Genomic DNA, 25,973 nt, shown 5'->3' with positions numbered 1-25,973 from the left:
AGTATAATACCCTTTATATCAAAAATCATTTGAACATTCAAATATAACTTTCAGTATATGATTGAATAATAAGATATAATGGTCTTATACATAATAAAAACATATACGTTATCACAAGAGCTTGAAGATGAGCGTAACAATTTGTATACTCCCAGACAACATTATTGTGTCTAAGCATAAGGATTGTTTCATTTGTATGAAATGCTTTTCGTACTGATGCATAAGTAATAAAACAGGACAATCAATTGAAAGGCATATAGACATTTAATTTACAGAAAAACATTAATTTATAGTTATGTTCACAAATACTGATCGAATATTAATACTCTTAACAATATGTTTTAGTTATCAAATTGATTTTAAACTGTCAGACAAATCACTTACTCTACATTACACTATTGATACCTGAACAATAAGAATCTAACATGTGATGCCAAGTGATTGTCATGATGTGTCTGTATTATTGTTTATATTTGAATAAAGTATGGTTTATATGAAAATATAGAACAACATATGTCAGTTTTCGAACGCACCTATTTGATAGACTCATTAATGACGTCTGACTTCAGTCATTTAGCAGTGTAATAAAAGCCTACTAGTCTATGTTTGGATTGCTGACGGGGAATATGGCAAATATTTACAATAAGACAAGCTGTCAATCAGATACTGGAAAGGTTCAAATGATTGCTGTCATTTCAGAGATTTGTAAATTGAAAACGTCTTGTGACATTTAATTAAAGAGAGACCAAAAGGTGAATCGCAATGCCCTTTTTCAGTCTAAGTTGTCATATAGACTTTGTAAAATATTGCAGGCGAATTTGCTCTCGAAAAGAACATTTGTTCGTGTAATGATTTCACAAAATTTGATTGTTAATTTATACTTAGTAGATTGACATGATGAATAGCAAATATTTTATATGGAGGCTTTGTTTAAGAACCATTTAACCATTTACTCAAACATACAGTATTTTTATTACTTATAATTTTTGTAGATTTCACACTGATTTTTACGAACTGGCAAACAAGTATATAAACATTCAAGACATCATGCCTTAATTGCCGGCTGAAATGGCAATGCACACAATTATGAAGAATGCTTAAAACTTTGAATACAGTTAAAGAATGACTGTAATATTTTTTTCTGTCTATGAAGAAATAACATAAAAAATTTGGTGCACACTGAATAACGCGCGTAGAAAATCATGAAAGAACGTTGATGACGTCTCGGTCAGATGACTAAATTATGTCTATAGGCTGATAACAAAACGTTAGCCAATCAGAAGACGCGTTACATCCAAAATTAAATTATTGCATTTTGTATCGTCAATGTTTTGCTTTTTTAATAATATTTTTTACTTATTCAAATATTTGCCGTACTTCTTTCTTTGTTGCATTTTTCCAATTGAAAATGCAACGTTGGCGTATTTTCTGGAAGTTTAATTTTGATTTAAATGAAATAGTAAATGACTTTAGTCATCGCAATGTATTTTAAATGTGCACCCACAAGCTATGCTGAATAAAGAACATAATTACATTTCTTTTTCAAAATCAATGAAGTTTTTACTTTTTCATTTTCGGCGCCTTAACATACAAATGAATTACATTTGTCAGCACAATTAAGAACTCTCTGTCATTTTCTGTTGTACAACAGTTGCTTGTAAACCAAAACTCTGCACGCCTTTCTTTGATATTAAAAAGAAGTTTATGACAAGACTTTTGCTATTTAACCGGTGTAATTTCAACAGTATTTATGCCACTCCTTGTCATAGAGAGGTATGGCAGATAAACTATTATGGCTCATACATTAACTTACATCATTCAAACAACCATTAAGTTTTGAACTATTTTCTACCTTAAACTGAAATTCAATGCAACGTAAGTTGTTAAGCGTACAATGGACGCAAAAATAAGGTCAAAACGATGCAATCGTGATCTCGATCATTTACTCCCAGGTAATCAGTTAAAACATACAATTCTACTCGATAGTTTTGACTGACCATATCGAAGAAAAAAACTCTAGACAACTGTTTGGATTTTGAATGACAGCTATCGCAAACATTACATTCTTGCGTCTACGACAGCCATCCCAAACACTACTTGTTTCGGGCACAATAACCATCGAACACTACATGTTTCGGGCACAATAACCATCGCACACTACATGTTTATTTCCCAATGGTGGAAGGACATATAGGTAACTCATATCCCAATTGAATATTTATTACGATAACAAACATATCGATCAGTTGCTTTTACAACATCGTAAAACATTCGATTGGATCAAAACAAATACATAATTTGAAATCGAAGAAAATATTTAACTGTAAATATAAAAGTGTAAATGAAAATAAGAGTAGACAAAAAATGTCAAAAGACGGAACAACTATCAGTAACATATATCTAGTCTGAAATCTTTCATTTTCAGTAAGTAGGAAAAAAGGTTTTGTAGAGTATGTAGATTTTTTTGTAACAGTTTTATAGCCAATACAATGCAACAGCTGTCTTTAAGGTCGTAGACATATAAATTGCACATGACATCCCTTGACATATTTGAGATGTATGTTAAGAATTCGGGCATGCATTGAGCAACAAATATCAAGATCTCATTCTTCTCAACCACATTTCTGATTGTCAAAGATATATACTAACAGAAATAGAAACTATACAATGTACTTTACCATACGCTTTTTATTTTATTTTTAAGGTTACATTTGTTTATGAAATCGCTCGTGATTAGATTACCACGAAAAGGGGATACTGAAAAATTGAGACTGAAACAGTTTGCATGCAAGTTAAGTTCATTCAGTGATTTTAAAAAGAAGATGTGGTATGATTGCCAATGAGACAACTATCATCAAGAGACCAAAATGACAAGAGATTAATAACTATAGATCACTGTACGGCCTTCAACAATGAGCAAACCACATACCGCATAGTCAGCTATAAAAGGCCCAGAAATGACAAATATAAAACAATTCAAACGAGAAAACTAAAACAGGTGATGTTAATCATGATGTTTATAACTTAATAACTCCTGATTTGATTACACGAAATGAGGATCTATGCTCCGAAGTTTTATTTGATAATCTTTACTGAACAAAAGAGTAATAGTCTTCAATATTTTAAAAGTATATCCATAAAGGAAAGTGATGATAAAATCTCCATGCAAAGGGCATCAAAAGTAACATATCCAACTCAACCGATCAGGATATCACATACGAACAAAAGAAGTTCAGGTTAAATTTCAATATAGGATCTTGATGGTCGTCAACATTTGGGGTTGAAGTCATAAAAATTTGCTCAGTGCTCGGAGCACAAAAATCGTGCTCGAAACATGAAATCGAGCATTTTGATGGGTTGATTTTGGAGTACGAGTTCAAAAAAACTGACTCGAAAGTTGTATGACTTCAAGATCTTGCTTTGTAGTATTTGTCGTTATTGTAACTAAGAACTTTTTCTTGCAGTGGACAGAAATTCTTTTTTTTTTTGAAGACGCGCACTAGTGTATCATCTAAATCGGAATAAACACACTAGTGAGAAAAGGGAATACCGAAGATTCTTCTCGCAGTAACTTAAGTTCGCTTATATTATCACAATAGCTGGATTTGATTTCAAACCAATATATATATTTTCAATATTTATTCATACATTTATAAATAATTGTATTGCTATTTCGATGAGTTGTTCATTTATAAATTCAGATGTTTATCACATATACCAATCTACATATAGAAAGGGTACAAGCTTATAGGACTAATAACTTTTGATAGTCTATAGCACTTATCTTTATTGTAGGGTAAACTACGTACCATAAGTTAGTCGACGTATGAATTATACTTTGCCTAAATGGAATAGAAAGAACAGAATATTGATTTGGTTGAAAAAAAAGCATTTAATATTTATACGATGACACGACAAATGTGAGACATTTTGACGTAAACATATTGTGTAAGGGGCTTGATGGAGTTAACGGAATAGAGAATAGTGGGTTAGTAGTGCAGAAAATGGGTCAAAATAAGAAGAATAGAAAATAATTAATGAAATGGTTATACATAAAGAATAATGGGAAAAATAAGAAGAATAGAAAATAATTAATGAGATGGTTATACATAAAGAATAATGGGGAAAATAAGAAGAATAGAAAATAATTAATGAGATGGTTATACATAAAGAATAATGGGAAAAATAAGAAGAATAGAAAATAATTAATGAGATGGTTATACATAAAGAATAATGGGGAAAATAAGAAGAATAGAAAATAATTAATGAGATGGTTATACATAAAGAATAATGGGGAAAATAAGAAGAATAGAAAATAATTAATGAGATGGTTATACATAAAGAATAATGGGGAAAATAAGAAGAATAGAAAATAATTAATGAGATGGTTATACATAAAGAATAATGGGACAAAATAAAGAATAGAGAGTAATGGCCACAAAATATTTAAGAAATTCAATATAGAAATGAATTAAAACCATTAGGACCCTCCTTTGTAGAATATATTGGTTATCATCTGGACAATTCTTCATTTCAGACATATTTAAATGATGTATTAAACAGAGAAATTGTTAGCATCATTTGTTACGTATACTGCCCGCGTCACACTGTCCCGATTTTTATATACGATGGACACCAGAATGCAAAAATTGTAAGTTCGTACGAAGTTGGTCCCGATCTCGTTAAAATACCCAAAAGTGACCGAAGCAAGTACGATGAATAACGAAGTCTATACGAGGGTGCCGAAAGTATATACGATAGCAAAAGATGGACATACGAAGGTTAACCGAAGACGATATTTAAGCTTCATATCTCAGCCGAAGCCTACAAGATGGATCACGAAGGCTACACGATGGATTACGATGATGGCGCGATGGCCATACGATGTCTAAAAGACGTCGTGTACAGCTTACGATGCATTTAAATTATATGCCGAAGGCATCACGCGTTTTAAATTGTTTGATCAATATTGAATATTTTACATTATATTGTACATTTAATTTTTGATTTAATCATAAGACGGAAGACCGTGGGTATTTCCAGTTACTGAATAATTTGGTTGATTTCTAAAAAAAATAGTTTATGTATCATGTATCATTATGTAGTGTCCATATTTGTCCCCAATATGTTACATACGAGGGGAGGCCACGCTCGGCATTGCCTTGTTTGAACTGTAAAATGTGTGCATTAGTCTGAATAATTACTCATAATTATGCCAATGTTTACTGATCTATCTTAAACGTAAGGTAATGGGTTCGTTGATCCCTTTTATCTAAAAAGAGCTCTTTCCAGGAGAATATCATAATAATATAGACTAAAGGAAGGATGTGGGGAAAGCAAAAAATGCGGCAAAATATGACATATAGAAAACAAAATGTTTATGGAGTAAACATTCGTGTAACAACAACTCAGACGATACATAAAAAATCAGAATAATGAAGAAAAAGTTGGTTTCCCTATATACGTGTACCTGCAGTGTTGGTATACGAGGCGCGTTTATGATTTTTATTATGTTATTTGATATGAAAAATTGACAAAAAATAATGTTTCATTTGTAAAAGTAAATCCTGAGCCTGTAATACCTGCTCTTCTTGTTCCGTTTGAATTAATAGAAACAACGCTGTCGCCTTTCTAGTTCTCATAGAATCATATGATATGAGGTCCATGTTTTGTGAACGTCTTTCTTAACTGTCGTATTAGACTGACCAGTGCATATCGCGCATGGCACTTTTAAGCGCGAAAATTAACTTACATTTAGCTGGATTTATTGCCGTCGTAGTTCCATCTTGTCACCTTCGTACTTTTATTCGATGGCATCACGACGGGATTACGAGGTCTTCACGAAGTCGTGTTGCCATCGTAAGACCTTCGGTTAGCTTCGTGATTCATTCGTGTAGACATCGTAATGTCAAAACTGCCCGATGGAAACGATGGAAACACGAATGCAATACGATGTTCAAAGATGCATTCCCGGTGACATTGCGATGGTGAGGATGGTGATACGAACTCAATACGAACCCTAAACATCGGTCGCACCTTCGGGGATTTTTTAACATGTTAAAAAATTTAGAACCCTTCCCGAAGTTGTCCCCGAAGGCTAGAAAAAGTGGCCGATGGTTCTACGATGGTTAAAGATGGCACTACGAATAGCCCGATCTGGATACGATCAGTCCCGATTTTGAAAATTTCCATAATCGTGTTGCCATCGGCGTAAAAATCGGGACAGTGTGACGCGGGCATACAGAAGATCATATAAGGAGATATTTTACTACCAAAAAGCCAATACCACAATACAATCAGATTCAAACATAAACTGTCCTTTGGGAAGTTGAAAGTTATATAATATTATATTATATCTAATATTCAAATTGTAAACTGTGGTACATATTATATAAGTTTAGCGTCTATTTGAGTTATCTTTCTAAGAGCAAAGAAAAATGTTTGTATACATACTAAAGGAGAATGTGCGCTAATGGCCTGTTCTGTCGTAAATTTTAAAGTACTACACAATCATATGATCTTAGCTGATAATTATTTTATGTACGTGCACAGTTTTACTGTTAGTGTTTTGATAAATTAATGTAAACTATACGGAAATTTTACAGTTGAAAGAAAGCATAATTCCAACTGTTCAACAACAACAGAAATCAAAATTGAGAAAATTCTTTTGGCACATATTTGAAAGGATTTTAATCGTAAAATATCAGTAGGATGTAATGAGCACATGCAAGTACCACACTTTTAGGTAAATCAAATAATTATTGTGGTGAATTATTTGTATTGGTACTTGCACGTTCTCTTTATTTTTGTGTTCAAAATCAATTTGAATGTATTTGAAAACTGACGAAGTTCTGTGGTTTTCTCTCTCACTCACAAAAACATAAATGCTTTTCCGTGACGTTAGGAATATAGAACTTCTATTCTCTAAGGCTCTAAAACACACAATTATTTTTAATTTAAGCGAAATTTGCAATCAAATGTCAGCAAAACGTTACTGGTATAGAAAATAAGACCTTTAACTAAATTTGATATTATTCAAAAGTTTTTAACATTAAAAATGTCAACTGCCTTACATCAATATAAGTTCATTGCTTTTTTGAATTTTGTTTTTAACGTCCAGTAACAAATAGTATATGCTTATTCAGGGAGAACTATATATTTACAGATATTAAGGTTGTTCAAGGTCATTAAAGTATTTGAATTTTAATAAACGTTGCTTATTGTTTGGGTGGGGGAATGAAGAAGTATGAATAAATTATAAAGAAAAAAATGCTGTCTGTCTTTTTTTGTTTTGGCTGTTCAACATCTGCCATTAAAATTAGGAGACACACAGTTGCAATTAGTGAATTACCCTTTTTTTAAAGACGTACATGTTTCTTGATGTTGTAGAGGGGTCGATTTGGGTCTATATACTATTGTCCTACATCACCTTCAACAGCCTTGTAGCGATAAAATTTCCGGTTTTCTATTTTTCGGGATTTTATATGTTAACTAGAACAAACCTGTGATATCGCGGATTCATGACTGAATTAAAGGTATTAGTGTTGTCATCTGATAAAGTCATGCCGATTATAAGATACACAGTTTTCTCTGCTTGGACCTGGAACTTATCAATTATAATTTGTAATATTAATTATTTGGAAAACAAAAGGTCATGGAATGGTGTATGTTTTGATCAACATCATTGTCCTATACTAGTTATAAATAAAGTTGAATTCTTTAATTCGCTGTTTTACGTCATGCCCGCTAACAAAAAACTGTACCTATACACCTTATTTTTAGTATTCGTGTTGTCATCTTAGAAAGACTAGTCTTACTGATTAAAATACTACAATAGGGAACAATTTGACAATGATTGAATTTAGTAGTGTCAACCCTGTGATTACGACCTGTGTATATAGCAAAATCCTAAATACGCGGTTTGGTGGTGCGCCTGTCAGATGCGGAACGTACAGATAAGGTAATAGGTAATAGGTGACATATGCTATTGGTATCGGTATCGGATTTGAACCGGAACTTGTTAATTATTGGCAATATTATTTATGGGGAAAACAAAAGGATCTGGAGTGTTGTAATTTTTAATCTACACCATTGTCCAATATTAGCTATATATAAAGTTGAATTCTTTGAATTGTCGTTTTTACCCCATGACGGCTGACAAATTGGACCTCGTTATCTTAGTATTATAGATATTACCATAGATGAGAAAAAATGATTTTCCCATATATATGAATCTGATCACTCCAAAAAACAGGAGCAATATAGTCTTTAATGATTTCCCGCAGATTTTTATATCTAATCAAGATGAATTAATTTGCTTCTAAAAAAAAAACTTTTTTTTTAATTCAAATAACATTTTGGGAGCTCATCAGCAACGATGAAATCAATTCATAATTTTTATAACATACATTAAAGAGGACTTCTTTGTAAACCTTATAATCATCTTTAAATTTGTTTGTTTCGCTATTACGATGTCTTATTACAACTGAGCTTTATATATACGTTTGTAAGTATGCTTGTATTTCATCTGAACTCTTGTGCGATATATCATTACATACAAAGTACATTTCAAATGTATGTTAAGCTCACTAATCAAAAGTGAAAGCATAACCAAGAGGTAACACTGAAAGAGGTCTGAACGGGACAGACATTTTTTGTAGGTCGGCTAAGTTAATGGGGGATACTTTCTGTTATTTTTATTTAATTTTAAGAAAATAATCTGCTTCGTTTGTGTTGTCTGATTTTTAAATCCTACGTTAAGACACTTATTAGCTAAATAAATAATACGAGGATGATAAAACTTAACAATTATTGATGGAACGCGCTTTGTTTTTATACACCTCATCTAAATACCTATTTGATCGTGATTACGGGAATATCTCTTTATACCAATTGCAAAGAAAAATAGCAATCTAGCATTTCATTGTTTCCTTAAACATGTTTCCACAGTTCCAATCCTTTTCAATTAATGTAAATGAGAGTTTTCTCCCTTTATGATCCTCATCTGTCTCCATTTTATTTTCACTGTCAGTTTAAGTCAAATTTTGATTGCTATAATTTTACAGTGAATGACAGTGATTGCGTATTGGGGAAACATTAAAGACCTAATCAAAGAATGCATTTTGCCTACTGCTTGTAATTTCCCTTTGGATTTTCTGTAATTTAACAGAAACCTCTCAAATATTTTAATTGGCATTTCTTTGCGTAAATTTAATTCTTTTGTAAATAATGAAAGAAATGTTTGGTATTAAATAAAACTTACGATTAAAGCCCGTAGCAGTGATGTACGGTTAATTCATTCTTGCGCAATCACTTAGATTAGTAAAGCTTTCTGCATGACAATGTCTTTGTTAGATAACTTTGTTGCATGTCTAGGAACAGATTATAAAACACATAAATGCAAATACCGGCGATAAATTACATAACCCAATGTCTTCTCAAATATATTAACTGTTGATTGAATTTGGCAAAATAACTAAATATTTTGTACTTCTAAATAAATAAATCATTGCAGGATTGGGATTCACTACCAAATTGTCAATTTCATAAATATTATTAGCAGTTTAAGTTCGATTTCCTCACTTGACTTTTTTAATTCGTCGTCTTGATCAGATGGGGCGCTGTTGAGTTGGGAACACCATTTGTATGGTTTTGAATATTTCCAGTTGAAATGTTATGGTATTGATAGTGTGAACTATAAATGACTCAACACAGCAAATTAACGACAAATATACGGGGCGCCGAATGGGACTCTTGTGGTTTTGTGCAAAATTCAATTCTGTCATAACAAAATCATTTTTGTCTTACAAAACTATGTGATACAGGCCCCGTATTCACTAAAGATAAGATACAACATGTCGTATCGTAATTATTTATCGTAAATATACGACATGCATACGATATGTCGTAATTTGTATTCTCAAACGTTGTCGTAGTACTGTTGCAAGTTTCTCGCAGTTGCTAATGTCGTAAATCAACAGAACAATCATTTTACGTAACAGAGGAGGATTTTAGTCAGCAAGTGCCCGATTTAAAATCAAATTATAATTTGAATTTGAAATATGTCAAAACTTTGTAACGAAAACGAAACAAAACAAAACGAAATATCACGCATCAAAACAAAACAAAATGAACCGTGATTTTTAATCAATGTAGAACATAAAACCAGAGGCAGACGGGGATGACAGCGGAGAAAAAAAAATGATTAAAATAGTTAATATATCTAAAAAGCTGAAATATCATGAAAATAGTCTTTGTTACAATATTTGGTAACATTATTTTAATTCGCGCTAAAATTTTTTCCACGTTTCATTATTTTATGAAATTAAACTCATCATCGATATCAACACGGTCATGTTCATGTCTTAATTTTTGAATAATTCCTACAACATGCTTGCACTCATTGTCATCATTGTGTAATTTGTCACTCCAATACCTATATTATATGAATAAGTATCTTGTATTGAGATATTTCATTTAAAGAAATTTCAGTGACATCTAATCTTTAAAAACTGAAAGGAAATTTAACACGGCTGTACATTTTGATTGTTTGATTTATAAACTATGCATTTCGGATACTCTTTTAAAAACTTTATCCTAAAGTATTCAAGAAATGCTATTTGTCGAGGTCAAATATCAAGGCTATTATGCAACTGTTTTCTATCAGGCTTTTAAAATTCAAAATAGTTAAATAAAACGTTGTTCTGACGCCATGTGCAAATAAGAAAAATAATAAAACATCTAATGACTGGTTGTGCGGGTAATAGCAAGTTAGTTGTCCCTTCACATACTAACTATTGCTCTCGGCTTTGCCTCCAGCAATAGTTGGTATCTCAGGGACAACATACTTGCTATTACTCTCACACCCAGTTAATAGGTGTATAATACTTTGGGTGTGCTATAAATATTGGGTCATTTTCTGCATTGAATTTACTATTGTACTTTTTTCAAAATTCCCAGTATATCAAGCAAAACATTGCATACAAAGCTATAGTTTGTTTCAAAATACGTAGCGCAAACTTATTTGTCGTCAATCGTCAAGAAACATGAATATGAAATTAATGTGAAACATATAACACAGAAAACTTAATAAGTTAACAAAATGTTGCATTTTGAGTATCCGTTTTATTTTGGTTTACCGATCGAGTACCGAATCCCAGGCCTATGGTTAACACTGTCAGGAGAAAAGTCTGTTTGTCTGATTAATCTTATATATGACGCCCGACAAGCAAAAACGACCCTTATGGCAAAAATGATGAATTATCAGATTTCTTATTGATCATACAGAAAATACTAATGCCAACTCAATGTAAAAAAATTGAAAAAGATCGATGAAAAACTAGTTGAGAAATTTCAATTTTGGTTATACATGAAAATGTGTTCTAACGTAAAATGCAACGTAACGTTGGAATCATACACTTTAACGTCGATTTAAGTTTGCTGCAATTTAATTACTAGTTTACTCTTCTTCTGGTGCTTGACAAAATGTAACCTGATATTCCTTCCTAGCATATGAACGATTTTTTTAATATAGATGTTCCTACCTAACACGTGCAAATCCGGCTGAAGGAATAACTACAGGACGAGCAAACATATCGAACTACATGTATTATAAAAGACGATGAAGAGTATTTTTTTCTTTTTTAACTGAAGCATTTTTTTTTTTTGCGAAATTAATTCCTGATTTATCATGAGGGTCAATGAAATAATGGTACTTTCTGATACCATAGAATAGGTTTAAACAAAACAGATAAAAATTGGTTTCTAATCTCTCCATTGCTAAGTAGTTTCATCGTTCTCTTGCTTACACTGTTAAATGACTTATTTTATTGATTGTGATTTTCGGAAGAATTCTGTTACATGAAAAACAGTATCACAGTATTTGTTTTAGCTTGACAAAATCTACCAAACGTTTAGTATGACCAATGAACTAGGTATATCTTTCTAATATCGTCCAGTTAGCACAGACAAAGCAAGATAGTCAGTCATATACCGATTTTTGTTCTCCTACAATACCTGAACAATAATTATAAATAGTTTCGTTTGTTTGATTTCAAATATAAAAGAATTCTTTTTATTTTGGTAGCGATTTCAATAATTTTCAGTGTTATCTTAAATGTAGTAAAAAAAAAGCACTGAAGTATGAACTCCTGTTCCTGACAGGGCACCATCTGTTTTATTCATGGGGTTCGTGTTGCTCAATTTTCGAATTTCTGTGTTATTTTTCGTTACACTCTTTTGTTTTTAAGACATGGTCATCTGAGTTTTCTGTTTATGATTTATGATTTCACGCATGGTGTTTGTTGGTATTTATTTGATATTAAGGATCAACTTGACTCATGTTTACTCTTATTCGAACTTTCTCAGGTTCAGATTGAATCAATTCATATTGCCAGTTAAAACAGTTTGGCCATTCAAAATCAAATTGACAATAAAAATCGAAATGAAATATAGATTAAAGGGGCTCATTGTGGGAATTTGTTGTGGAAGGTCAGTGTTTTGAACATTTAATCCAAAGGAGTTGAATATATTTTGTCAATAGGGCGTATAATACTGGTATTAATAATAGCCGATCATTTTGAGTGTGAAGACAAAGGTAATATCTTTGGTTAGCTTCATTCAAACTGTAAAACAATTAAAGTGCCTGTAAGTTTCAGTAATTTTAAACCCGATGGTCACCTCTTTGTAGATTGGCGCAATTTGCTATGGCGAACCTAAAAAAAAATCATTTCAATCCATATCTAAAATCTGAAAAGTTGGAAGTAAACAAGACCTCCTTGAGATGAAACACCGGACAACATGCGAAAATGGATGAAGTTAGGCAGGACCGGTGTTTTGAGTAAAACAAAAACACAAGACGATTAACTTGGCCAAAAAAATCAAGATAGACTAATAAAAAAAAACCACAGAACCAGACAGAGTAAAAAATAAAAAGGCAGGACAGAGATAAGTAAAAAAAAATGCAGAACCTTTAAATTTTCATCCTACAAACGGATTCGGAAACAAGGTTTATCTTATATTAATGGTCCCCTTTCATTGATAGGTGTACTTAAAAAATATAACATGCTAAACAAAATTGTATCAAAATTAATACTAATGTTAAGGTTTAGGTCATTACCATTAAAAAATATTTTGCCTTATTTTCAAAGCAACATTTAATTTGTTGACCAAAGACATTTCTAAGCCTTGTTTTTTATGCGAATAAAACAAGTGTCTGTTCCCGGACTGTACATCCCTCTTTCCTCAACATCATCGTCATCATCAACCTTTATGGACCACGAACTTTCAAACTCTTAACCAGAACGACAGAAAATATGATTACCCTGAAAGGAAATCCTCATCTTCGTGTTCAGGATCTGGAGCATGCCCTTTCCCTCGTGTCCGGTTGATCAATCCACGAAGTTGCGCCAGAGACATTTTCAATTTAGTAGCCAATTGATGTGTTATCTCCTCTGTCTCTTTGGATTGATTATCCAGTCTCACTGAGAGAAACAGCCCTTGTGATTGGATATCGACATTGAAGTTAAGTGGACAGATCTAGTCTATAAAGGCTCCGTGTTGAAGACCGTACTTTGACCTATAAGGCTTTAAATTTCTAAATTATGACTGTGATGGAGATTTTTTTCATTGGCACTCATATCATATCTTCTTATATCTACATCCAGTTTCCATTTGTCTGAAATGCTGATACCTATGTGTCAAAACCCGACTGTTTTGATTCACAAGAAGATAACACAATCTGAGGTTCAGGGTCATATGTCTGTTATGAGGTACTGTGTGTTGTAAAGCATGCAGACCATCATAATTTTTCAAAATATTGTACCATATTTGAAATTACCTCAAATAAAAATGTATTTTTCGGACGTCTATTAAATTTTTGATATTTTCTTGGTATTTTTATTACTGTTGACGTGCTTTCGCTCTCTGTATCTAGAACGGGATTTATCTACGCCTTCTTATTTTTATTACCCAACAAATACATATCTTTGCCTTCTTTGGATAGTTTATGCTTAGAAAGTATGCGCCTTATAATTTATCCTGTTCAAATTGGTTGATACATATAACAAGACAACAACAATCTCTAGTTATTTTAGACATATTCAAATGTTAAAGTTATTTCTACATGTGTTATCTTCAATGATATTGTTAAACGAAAGCTGCAGCTGCGTGTGCAATTTCATCCGTTTCAGATATATTTCTTGCAATAAATATATACGCATGTAAATATTTACAAAACAAACTAAAATGCACGTTAAACTAAGTGATTTAAACGAGAGAAAAAAACATTTGAAACTCTATTAAATAACATTAAAAATATATATCTCGAGTGCGAAATCTCAATCTGTTCGTGTTCGTCATAAATATCGACTATTTTTATGTATTACTATAAAAAAAAAATCGCCTAGATATCAGAGAAATTTGATTCGAAGTCAATATAATGTAAAAGTAAAAATTTTAACATTAAAGTATGACATTTCAAGTTTAAAAAAATATAGAGAACAACAAGATTATTTGATGTGATTTAATTGTATGATTGTTTCAGCTTGTGCTGCCTCAATTAGTCCTTGCCACCTATTTAATGATCATTTTATTATATCCAGCATAATTTTTTTCAAAAATTAACGCAACATTGCTAAATTGCTTTTGTTTCTGATTTTACATGGCGTTAAAAAATACCATTGAAAGTTTATTATCGGATTGTTAACCTTATCTATCCGTGAATTTAGAGATTTACACGATGGGTGATACAGTCAGTGACTTCTGATCATTTTAAATCATAAACATCAATTTAAAAATTGTCTGCTCGTTGGTGTATAACCTTTCGTACTAGAGTTGAATATTTATTTCTTTATATATATATATATATAATTTAATTATTGATGTAACGCGTCGTCTGATTGGCTGACGTTATTTTGATATGAGCCCATAGACATAATTTAGTCATGTGACCCTGACGTCATCAACGTTTTTCATGGTTTTCTACGGTTTAAAATGGAATTTAGAATTAAATTATAAGAAATGACTGTAATATTTCGCGCGTTATTTTTTATGTTATTTATTCATAGACAGAAAAAATATTACAGTCATTCCTTAAATACAACTCGTCTAAACATCAACCCAACAATGTTAGATCTGTAAATTTCGCAAATATTTTGTTCTTCCCTCGCCGGGATTCGAACCCATGCTACTGTGATATCGTGACACCAAATCGCCTGCACTGCAGCCGTCCCGCTAGACCACACGACCACCTGGGCTCTACAATAATAAAGCTTTCAGTGGCCGTGTGTTACCTTTCCTCGTCCGTTTTAATCTAGCCATGTACTACAGTACATAATAATATAAGGCATGGAGATGTTATTGTTATAGATCAGCTCAATTATATATAGTAAAGGATCATACAACTTAATGTAAGATACAGTCACAGAAAATAATTATATTTATAAGTACGTCTGATATATATATATAAAAGACGTTCTGAAATAAGTTGCTATTGTTATTTTGATAAATGATGGAAAATTTTGTTGTATTCAAACAATTAGTTAAATGAAGATTTACTTTAAACAAATTGTTCTAACATGCGTCAGTTTTCAAGAATGTGCATCTTATTTTAGAAAAAAATAGACCGTTAGCGTTTTAAAACATTGGTTTGTCCGTTTAGAGTTAAAATTGAAAAGGAAACGGCGGGAGACGGGAGACTCCTGTTTCTTCGACGTCAGAAGAAAAAATGTATGACGTCATTCATTACGTCAATTCGAACCGTCAAAACCCAACAACATGTCAACGCCAAGAAGGCCAAATTTTATGAAGGACGAACTGAAGGCATTAACGGACGGTATACATCAAAGACAAAAATTGCTATTTTCCAGCTTCAACAACACTGACACTCATCTAGCAAAAGAACGCGGATGGCAACAGATTGTTGAGGAAGTAAACGCAGTGTCACAAGTTAAAAGATCAAAAGAAGAAATAAAAAGAAAGTGGACATATATTAAAAGCGAAACAAAGAAAAAGAATTCCCAACATAAGAGATCACTGAACAAAACTGGAGGCGGCCCAGTTGACTTGAGTAATGACCCGGATGAGACAGAGCGTGTTGTCTTGGGAATACTTGGACCAACAGCAATCAATGGTATTAGTGGCGGGATAGAAACGACAGATTTACCGAATGTAAATGAAAGAGGAGGTGAGATACGTTTATTACAATGGTTTAACATTCCTCTCGGACACTTTCTTCTTATTAATTTATTCAACTTTCCTATTATTTCAAAATCAGAAGCGAGCTGGTTTTGGATTAACAAATACAAATTTTAAATCTTTTAGCAAAAGTATATTTAACAAAACGCATCTGCCTTTAACAGGTAGAACAACTGATGTTCTTAAACTTCATTGACTGTCATTAACGGTTGACAAATTGAGAAAGATGTAACAACATGGATCTTTATATATAAATTTAATACCAAATAGAAAACAATAAACTTTATTATTATATTACATTATCATCCTCGAGTCATCCAAAGAGATTTTTTTTAATATGATAATGATCTTATTTTTTAACAGACACTGCCGTTTCCTGTGTACACCAAATTGCATTTCCTGAGGAGACCGTTACTATAAACAACAATGAAAGCCCAAAGATAACATATATACCAGCTAAGCCAGGTCAGTTCCATAATTTGTAATTATAGCTACACACTTTCAATTGGTGAAGTAGGTTTATGTTTTATAAAAACGCATTTTCCTTCAGTTTTAGATAAATATATTCCCAATCATTTATATGGTCAATTTAAATATGCCACAGTTGACAAAATAATAATGGTATTGAAATTACCCCAAGACTTCGTTCAATTTTAATTCACATACAAAATCACAAATAAAGATATAACAATGAGAAATCAACCACACATAAATGTTAAAGGATGTCTGTACTCCAGCGCCTGTGAGTATAGCTTTCACTGTATAAAATTGATCAATGATTAAGATGAAGTTTACAAAGAACCATTAGCCTATGTTTTTAGGTTTCTAAAAATACTAATGTATAGTGTCTCTCATTTAGTTCATATTTATTGTTGTTTTTTTTTTGTGTGTCTTAATTTTGTTCTTTCTCATCTAAAAATATGTTCATTGATAATTTTCAATTGCAGTGAGTAGTTGTTCCAGTGCAACAGCCACCTCATCAAAAGGAAAAAGATCGGTAACAGTAGGGAAAAGTGTTAATGAAGAGCTGCTTGTAGTGGAAAAGGAAAAAATGATTATTGAAACGGAACGGCTCTTTGTCGAGAAAAGGAGACTGCAAGTAGAGCAAGATAGACTTGACATAGAGAAAAGTCGTTTGGAAATTGAAACCAAGAGGTTCAAATTAGAATTCCAATGCAACAACGTTTGTAAAGTTCATTTTGATTGGGATAACGTCACTTTTTTACATGGCATCAATTGACAATTGATGCTATGGGACGTACGCGCAAGCGCAGACGACATATGACAGATTTTAATTACGTGTTTTAACGTTGTGTTCTGTCAGTTTCATTAGAATGGAGATAACAATATTGTATTTTAAGCTCCGACGGCATCAATTGGGGATTTGATGGTCGCAAATACCCGTTTACTGTCTCCGCTAACGCGTCGCCAGTAAACTTAATTTGCGACCATCAAATCCCCAATTGATGCCGTCGGAGCTTAAAATACAATACAGTTATCTCCTAAGAGGACAAACAACTAAGTCAACAGAACTTTAATCTATTATCCCCATTTAACTCTCAATCTGGTTCCATGATGAGTTACCTGCAAATGTAAAAAAAATCTTAATCATATTTTTTTGTTCTGAGAAAGCTGTTTCTTGGTGAGTGTGAAAACTAAAATAGTGAAAAAGTATTTGAAGTAAATTTATCTTTTTTATTGCTGTTCATTTTTTCAAACGAACTGAGCGGCGAGATTTCTTCTGACCTGTTGTCCGTTACCACATACTACACCTTCGTTCAATGGCGGATTTAGGTCATTGTGTTCATCTGGTACATTGTCATTTTCAAGACATGGTATCTTATTATCCACACATATGTTGTGCAAAATAAATACAGCTGCAATTATTCTGCAACATTTTGCTGGAACATAACACAGGCATCCCCCTGTTTTGTGAACACATCTAAAGCGAGATTTTACGATTCCGAACAGCTGCTCAATGATCACCCTTGTTCGGCAATGTCTTCTATTAAACTCCTCTTCAGCTGGCGTAGAGGCATATATGGAACTAACATCCAAGGTTTTAAAGCGTAACCACTGTTACCTGTAAATCAACAAAAATAATTATTTCAAAACCAGTCACTTGCCGAGTGTGGGTTTATATTTTTTTTGTCATCGATTTTATTGTGAATAAAGGAGATACACACAAACAAAAAGAGATTACACTCACTCAGCCACCTGAATCTGCTACTGGTTTAACGTACAAACAAAAAGAGATTACACTCGCTCAGCCACCTGAATCTGCTACTGGTTTAACGTACAAACAAAAAGAGATTACACTCACTCAGGCACCTGAATCTGCTACTTGTGTAATGTTCTGCGTCAAACTAAATGCATATTCAATACGAGAACACGTTAATGTGTAACAAATGTAAACCAAGCTTTTTTTACGTGCTCTATCATTATGAAACAATCAACAGGAAGATATGTCACCATACCCGTATAAACATGGGAAGGCAAACCATAGTACACAAGACACAATATAGAAAAACTAAAGAATTGGCAACAAGAACCCCACCAAAAACTTAGGTTGATCTCAGGTGCTCCGGAAGGGTTTTCTAAAAATGTAACCTTAACTCAAACAGAATAAAAAAAGATCTTCCAATAAACAGGAAATTATTATAAAAATAATGTTAATTTTCATGGGCCAAGAGTGTTGGGACAATTGTTGTTATCGAGATTTAAGTACTTAGTCTAGTTTTCTAATATAATATTGATTTACCTACGAGCCAGCCATTAGCTATGTCACCTTCTTCAAACTGCCTGCAAATTTGTGAGTTATTCCAGATATAGGAATCATGTGTACTGCCGGGCCACCTGAAGACAGCGTTGATAATTTTGAAGTTGGCATCACATATACACTGAACGTTTATTGAATGAAAATTCTTTCTGTTTACATACTGATATTCATTGTCATTGGGCGCCTTGATAGGTATATGAGTACCATCAATGACACCCACTACATTCGGAAAATGCGCTATCTTGTAAAAGTCACTTTTATTCGTTCTTCTTTCGGCTTCATCTGGGAACTTTATGTACTGATTTATCCTTCTGACTAAAGCGTCTGTAACATCACTTATACATCTGCTGATACTTGGTTGGCTCAATCCAAATACATCCCCAATGACATTCTGGAAACGACCACTTGCATAGAAACGTAAAGCAGACAAAACTTGCAGTTCCACATGTACAGGAATACTATGAGACCTAAGAGTTGCCTTCTCTAAATCTGGTCTTAGTTCATTGCACAGCTCAATTATTTTATGCCTCGGAAATCTGTATGCCCTCAATAAAAAGTCATCAGGCCTATCTAGGGGGTTAGATCTATCTAGAAATACTCGTTCTCGTCTAAAAAATCTATCATTTTCTCTCAACATTAGCGCTGCCGCCATATTTGCGATAGTAACTTTGCAACTTATGACATGCCTCGAGCAGTCGTAAGTCTATAACAATATTTACAACATCTCGCATCGTAAGTTTCTTTCATGAATACAAGTTACAACTTACGATATCGTAAACCTTACCTTACGACAGTCGTAGAGTTACGATAGTTTTGTGAATATGGGGCCAGACTTGTTTTATGAGAACTTCAATTTTGTAATGAAAAAAATCATTTTTGTAGACAAAATTCATTTTTGTCCTGAGAAAAATTCATTTTCATTTTTGTCATGACAAAAGTCAATTTTGTCAAAAAGGTATGCAAATATGAACTTATATGCATACAAAATTGACTTTTGTTACCTGGGATGGAAATTCAGACACAAAAGTCAATTGTGTGAGACAAGATTCAATTTTGTGAGAAAAAATTTAAGTTTGTCAATTTTGTCTCACAGAAGTCAATTTTGTCTCACAGAATTCAATCATGTCTAACAAAAGTCAATTTTGTGTCGACAAAATTCAATTTGTGACGACAAAATTGACTTTTTTGATTTTGTCTCACAAAAGTCAATTTTGTATGCAAATTAGTTGACAGAATCCAAACTAAACTAATTTGCATATAAAATTGACTTTTGTCGCCAAATTTTCAAATTTTCAAATTAGGTAACAAAAGTCAAGTCTGTAATACAAAAATGAATTTTGTCATCACAAACGTAACTTTTGTCTACTGAAAGATAATTTTTTATGACAAAATTTAAATTTGTAGAATACTACAAATTTTGTTATACTGAACTCATTTTGTCGAACAAAACTCTCTTTTGTCCGTACAAAATTGAATTTCGAGTACAAAACCACAAGAGTCCCGTTCGACGTCCCGTAAAATATGGTGAAAGTAAATATAAAAATAACAAAATGTGGTATAATTACCAATGAGACAACTCTTATAACATTAGGTCACTGTACGGTCTTTAACAATGAGCAAAACACTAAAAACTAAGGATTTTCTTATTCCAGGCATAGATTACCTTAGCCGTATTTGGCACAACTTTTTGGAATTTGGGATCCTCAATGCTCTTCAACTTTGTACTTGTTTGGCTTTATAAATATTTTGATATGAGCGTCACTGATGAGTCTTATGTAGACGAAACGCGCGTCTGGCGTAAAAATTATAATCCTGGTACCTTTGATAACTATTTACGGCATAGTCAGCTGTAAAAGGCCGCGAAATGACAAATGTAAAGCAATTCAAATGAGGAAACTAACGCCTGATTAATGAAAAAATACATTGAACGAAACACAAATATGATATACAGTAACAAACGACAACCACTGAATTGCATGGTCCTGACTTAGGACAGGCACATACATGTACATAATGTGGCGGAGTTACTATTTTCTAGATAACATCTAACATTAGTTTAAGGACCACCTGCGCCCCTCTCCCCTCCCGATGACGGTTTAAGTGGAATGACATATATTGTACTAGTAGTTCCCTTGAAGTTAATTGGATGTATCCTTCCAACAGTGTATGCTTGGAGTCGTAGATTTTCTTACTTTGTAATATCAGACAACTAAAGTTTCTTCAATCATCCAGAAGATATTATTATTTAATGAAGACATTAATCTTCACATCTTGAAGTCGGAATTCAGCAAATCTCGCGAGAAGTTTATAATTGTAGCTGTGATCATTAATCAACTCGCAAATTAACCAATGTCCTTTTGAAAAATCGTTTCAAGATGGTTTTGTTTTAATACTAAATAGTATAAATCAATTCTATACAAGGAGTGTAAATTATATATAAATCTTTCATAAATGTAATTTAACAGTAGAAAAAAATGAAATTGGAAAAGGGAAGACCAAATTAGTTTGTTATCTAAGTTTTTTTTCTGCTGGTATTAAGTCTGTTGAAATTCCAATTTCTATGTAATTGTATAGCATGATGAACAAGACAATTTAGGAATTACTTAGTAGAATTGTATACGTGGAATTATTAACACGGTGTCATTTACATCACATGTGCATTAGTTTTTTAAAAGAAACAATGTGAATGACCATATAAAGTGAAGATTTAATTTAATTCTTACTGAATGTCTGAAGAATAGATCAGGAAAGATTATACAGTACAAAGAATTACCCTGAATAGCCAGTGTCAACAGATTTATCCATTTGAATTGGTTTAATCTAAAATCCTTCGTTATAAATGATGACTGGACTTTTTCAATGGTCAATTAAAAAAAGGTTGCGTCCTTTTCGTTTACGAGCTAAGGTACGTGACATATGAAAAGTTAAATGAATAGAAAGAGATGTGGAGCACATATAAATGAGTTGAACACCAAACACCACAAATATTTTAAAACAGATTATCCAGAGGTCATCAAATGATCTTGAACAACAAAAGATTGTAACAGAAGAGAACAACAAATTTTTTTTTTCTATAATTTCTGATCTTTGGGAGTTCGGATTTTTCAAACTGGCTGCCATTCACCTATACATATGTAGTCATACATTCAGGAAATGATGCTCTTCTCATTGCATTACAAGAAATAAAATATTGGTCTTTCAAACATCTCCACAGGTGAAATAAACCAGTGATAACAGGAGGGAAGTTACCCCTTGGGACAACATTTAAAAGACCCTTAACATTGCAAAATTTTATAATAGATATAGGAAGATGTGGTGGGAGTGCCAATGAGACAACTCTCCATCCAAATAACAATTTAAAAAAAGTTAACCATTATAGGTCAATGTACGGTCATCAACACGGAGCCTTGGCTCACACCGAACAACAAGCTATAAAGGGTCCCAAAATTACTAGTGTAAAACTATTCAAACGGGAAAACCAACGGTCTAATCTATTTAAATAAAAAAAAACAAGAAAAAGAAACACGTATAAATTACATAAACAATCGACAACTACTGTACATCAGATTTCTGACTTATGACAGGTGCAAACATTTGCAGCGGGATTAAACGTTTTAATGGATCCAAACCTTCTCCCTTTTTCCGAAACAACAGCATAAAATAACAACATAGAAAAACAAAAAGTTGCTTTAGTTATAACAAAATCAGACAGATAAGTGACAAGTCTTCTAAATAATCTATCATATTTGTGAAAATTGGAAGCCTGTTTACTTAAATTATATATTCTTTGAATGATTTAGTTGTCAAAAACACCGGACAACATGATTTGTTTTGGGGGAGGGGGTGGGGTTGTATATCTAAATTATAATATTTTATTTTAAGAAATATAAGAAAAAGTGTTTAATTGGCAATAGTTGGTGCATTATATACTGTAGTTAATACTGAAACTTAAAATTTTCCAAAATAATGCCTGAATAAAAATATAATTGCTGGTGAAAGATGGAACATGGAAATTAGACTTTTTCAGATATTGTCTCATATAATACATAAAACGTTAGCACTAAAACGAATCCGAAGTAAAAGGAATATACATACGAAGTTTCATGAAAGATACAGAGTACTGCCAGAAAGACGTATATAGTCGTAAAAGTAAACACACAGTGTTTATAAAACAATAGTTAACATGATAATTGACAAGCATTCATTTGTACCATAGACACCCTTTAAGCATTGAAACAATAAAGCAGTTACAAAACGCACAGTCATATTAGATTTTGCGTCAACTTAAAAGGGTCGATTTGTTTTTACGTTTTTAAGCTACAAAATGTATAGTTTTATTTATCAATAGAGAAGACCACCTCAATAGCTTACCATAAATTGTTTAATTAAAAAGTTAAATTAAGTTTAATTTACACAAAGACGCTGATACCTGATGTACACAAGACATAAATTTAATTAGTTGAAACGAACGGCACTCATTATAAAATAACATTTTCTCCCAATTTTTATGACTATGCGACTTAAACATATTACAAGCGAACAAAATGACATTGTAGTGCTGAATGACAAGACATACTAAGAATATATATCTGGAAACAAAATCAAACAAAGAGAATATACTCAGGGGAACTTAATTTCAGTCTATTTCACTTTGTTCCCACCTAATGATATTTTAACTACAGCACAAATGGTTACTTTTCATAGTATCTATAAGTATCCATTGCCAGTTTTGAATATTTTAGAAAAGACAAAAAAAGTAATCTAAAATCTGTATCGTCATTGCAAACATCCTATACGCCGTCGGAATTTATCAGAAGTGTTTCAATTTTTTTTTTATAAATGACATAACAAATTTGTACTTTTACAATCTGTATTGCATTGAAATGACTAATAGCATAATAAACGAGATTATCAAAACAATTGGTATAAAATGAACTTGTAGAGATCCAAAAAGGAATTGCATTAGTTACGATTAATAATCAATTATTCAATAGTATGCAATTCAAAGCTATTAAATTATTCTTTTATACATAATATACTAGGGCATAGCGCCTACAAAGCAAATAAATGTATTAATAAATAATATTGAGAATTAATTAAAGAGGGAAAGTTCTGCTCTGAAGCAATAATACAAGGTACAAAAGAGAAGATATATTTCTATTTTCAATGTATATTCTAGTATGTCGTGATTACTAGACATTTCAATACTGTGGATTGTTATTTCGCAGATGATAAACTTGTCTTGTAGAATTATATGTCGGTTTTACTCATCATACGTCTCAAAATATAAAAATAAGAATCCATAACAAGGTTCTGAGCCATTTCCCTAACGACCATACCACACACCAATAACAACATATTAATGACCGAATATCACACATTAAATATGAATTAAAATGTTCATTTTATAGGGGTTGGCGCTGAAAGTGATGTGTCTATAGCAAATGATCTCGGAAAAGATACAAAAATAACGTATTGTTTCTTTGTATTATATGCACGGTTTCTTTTATTTGCATCATTTGCCAAAAGAAAATAAACCAGAATATGAGTTCACAAGAAAATTACATTTCCATGCTCAGAGAACTCCAAAATCTAGGACGAAACACTACTTTGGATCGAATTTAAAAAAAAAAAAAAGTATTAATGAACAAGTGTACTAACTTAAAGGTTCAAGCTGGTGTGACCCTAAACTACCGAAACTTTTAAAATTTACATTAAACTAAAATGTCAACCTGAAACGGAACGTAATATCTGAAAGACGAACACACCAGAAAACATAATGGTCTCTTTTGACATCGTAGGCTAGGCATACACATCGATGGTATTTTCGGCTCTGACTCGTCTGTTACAGTAATTCAATGATGGGTTACTTGTACAGATATTGTATCTTGCTTATGAAGATTATTGTTACATAGAGATTAATACATGGCCTTTTCCATATCTGCCCGGGTATCATCCCGAGACGTAGTTGAGGTGCTGATATGGGTCGAGGGATGATACCCGAGCCGATATGCAAAATGCCATGTATTAATCTCTTTATCATATACTTCCGACTATTGTTTTATGTATGGCACATAAACAAATAAAATAAATAAAAACCTTATATAAAGGTAAAATATGAGGCCAACAAATACACTGTAGTTGTCCAACAATAGCATCACTACCTCCATATTTATACTCGTATCCGTTACGCATCTGAGGCAATCGTTTGCTTCATTATAACCGTCTCATTACCGGGCCAGAGATTCACGAAACAAGAGACCGAACACACGACAACTTTTGTGTAGCCAAAACTTCACTGACCACAACGATGTCGAGTATTATAGTAATCAATCTAACAGATTGAAATCATTTTGTTGTACTGTAAGTGATTATTATATATTCATCTATTATACCGGTATTTTGTTGTGTATATAATAACCTCAGAGGAGTAGTTTAAAACTGTTCTAATCATGTAAGCTGTGATATCGTTGATGACAAATAGGAAAGGACCAAGTCTACATTACACAATATTGGTCGCTAGTGTTGACCCTACTATTACAGTTTTGGTTTGTTACCCCGATTTTGTTTTTTGTCCATGGATTTATGAGTTTTGAACAGCGGTATACTACTGTTGCCTTTATTTATGATCAATTTTAGTTGTAAGGCAGGTCTGCATTGCTTCCATGTAGCATTTTGGCAACTTATTTTCATTAGGTGATTATTAACTCTAACACACTCCAAAAAGGGGATGACTGAAATATAAATACATAATACATGTTTTGCATATTTTTCTAAATCTTTGTAGATGTTTAATATCTAAATAAATTAAAAGCTTTTGCAGATCATTTACTAAATACATCGTTCCAGATTCATCCTTAACACTTTAACTATACGATTTGCTTGTGGCATTTAAGCAATCTATTAGGTTTAAATAAATGATGATAATTTATGTAGCTTTCGACACTCGTGTGTAGCTTTCAGGGAAATCACATGTCTCTTGCAGGCTAGAGTTCTAAAT

The 25,973-nt window shown here is 32.4% G+C and overlaps 1 protein-coding gene and 1 long non-coding RNA gene across 3 annotated transcripts in view; one reads left to right on the top strand and one right to left on the bottom strand.

The window, feature by feature from the left end:
- LOC143071315 (zwei Ig domain protein zig-8-like) overlaps positions 1-25,973 on the bottom strand; it is a 66,181-nt gene that overhangs the window by 17,887 nt on the left and 22,321 nt on the right. The gene's annotated exons all lie outside the window — the stretch shown is intronic.
- LOC143071314 (uncharacterized) lies at positions 15,557-17,617 on the top strand. Its single transcript, XR_012976862.1, has 3 exons — positions 15,557-16,183; positions 16,558-16,659; positions 17,142-17,617. It is a non-coding gene; the product is annotated as an uncharacterized LOC143071314 (long non-coding RNA).

This window comes from Mytilus galloprovincialis, chromosome 4, assembly GCF_965363235.1.
Source record: "Mytilus galloprovincialis chromosome 4, xbMytGall1.hap1.1, whole genome shotgun sequence".
Classification (NCBI taxonomy): Eukaryota; Metazoa; Mollusca; class Bivalvia; order Mytilida; family Mytilidae; genus Mytilus; species Mytilus galloprovincialis.
This window is presented reverse-complemented; position numbering and strand designations above follow the sequence as displayed.